Below are 1613 nucleotides of genomic sequence, written 5' to 3' on the forward strand. Positions count from 1 at the left end.
TTTCTTGACCTTGCCCCATCGATTTAGAGGGATTTTGTTTGAGTTTTCCGGCAGATTTCAAAGTTTTCATCTTCATCTCGTTGGTAAAACTTCTTTTTCTCGTCTCTTCACCAAACATGGTTTTGACTGAGTAAAATGGTGAATGTTGCTTAGTTTCTATGATTAGATGATCTCTGCATGCTTAGAAATAGTTTAGAAATGATTTGGTGTTGTATTTTTTTATTTCTAGCATGCGGTCGTGCGGTTTTCACGCCCCGTGGATGTACACAGGCGTGTGGATTTCTACAGAATTAATTTGTGAGTGCTTTTGATCAATTTTTTGTTTAAAATCTTACAAATATGGCCTCCAGATCAAAGAAGCAAGATGGCAAGCATCCCCGAGAGCCATCACCTGAGGCTGAACACATGGAATTCGCGATCCCCAAGCACCACGCTCAATTTACGAGGTTGGCAAAGCTGAAGTTTGGACATATGCGTTTTCCCGATGTAGATGTATTGAGAGAGATTCAGATAGCTGGTGATATGGCATATGAGGTAGAGGAGCAATAGAGGACACTTTATGATTGTGCCAGACCCTCAGTTTTGGGCACACAATCGAGTATTGTGCGACCCTCGATTATAGCTCTGAATTTTGAGCTGAAGCCATCATTCATCCAGATGATTCAGTAGTCAGCGTAGTTCAATGGTTTGGCCGATGAGGACCCAAACAATCATATAGAGAGTTTCTGGGAAGTTTGTGACATGCTGAAGATCAACGGTGTATGGGATGATGCTATCAAATTGAGGGCTTTTCCATTCTCTCCTAAAGGAAGAGCCAAGCAGTGGCTTTATTCCTTACCAAAAGTATCCATCATGACTTGGAATGAGATGGTCGAAGCATTCCTTGCAAGATACTTCCGTCCGGGAAAGTCGGCAAAGCTTTGTAATGAGATATCGTCATTTGTACAGATGGATCTTGAGTTATTGTTTGAGACATGGGAGTGCTTCAAGGATCTTTTATGAAGGTGCCTACAACACAGATTTCTTGAATAGATGATTATTCAGACTTTCTATAATTGGTTGAATTTGAATACAAGGCAATTGCTAGATATCACCGCAGGAGGTATAATGGGGAGTAAAACCCCTAAAGAAGCCCGATAGTTAGTAGAGGATATAGAAATAAACAGCTACCAGTGGAATGCACGGAAAAGGAAAATGGTAGGCGGGCTCCATGGAATAGATGCAGTCACTACTTTAGCAGCCCAAGTGGAATCATTTAGTAAGAAGTTACACATTCTAACTTCTAATAGAGTGGCGGCCGTGATTACTTTCACCGGGTACTGTGGAGGGTATGCTCCATCTGATTGCCCAATCTTTATTAGTGATACATCTTCCACAGAGCAAGTTGATTTTGTGGGTAATGCAATGAGGAACCATATGGGTAATGCAATGAGGAACCATATGGGTAATGCAATGAGTAACCAAGGTAATCCATATAGCAACACCTACAATCCTGGTTGGAAGAGTCATCACAAATTTTCATGGAGTAACCAAGGGTAGCAAAAGGCCATGGCACCGCCGGGTTTTCAACAACAACAATCACCAAACATGGATAATCGAGTTTCAGGGTTGGA

At 41.7% G+C, this 1613-nt stretch overlaps 1 non-coding gene across 1 annotated transcript; it reads right to left on the reverse strand.

The window, feature by feature from the left end:
• Window positions 1–915: 915 nt before the first annotated feature.
• Window positions 916–1022, reverse strand: LOC120254288. The gene has a single exon (XR_005534575.1). It is a non-coding gene; the product is annotated as a small nucleolar RNA R71 (small nucleolar RNA).
• Between the last annotated feature and the right edge of the window lie 591 nt (window positions 1023–1613).

This window comes from Dioscorea cayenensis, unplaced genomic scaffold, assembly GCF_009730915.1.
Source record: "Dioscorea cayenensis subsp. rotundata cultivar TDr96_F1 unplaced genomic scaffold, TDr96_F1_v2_PseudoChromosome.rev07_lg8_w22 25.fasta BLBR01000406.1, whole genome shotgun sequence".
NCBI lineage: Eukaryota > Viridiplantae > Streptophyta > Magnoliopsida > Dioscoreales > Dioscoreaceae > Dioscorea > Dioscorea cayenensis.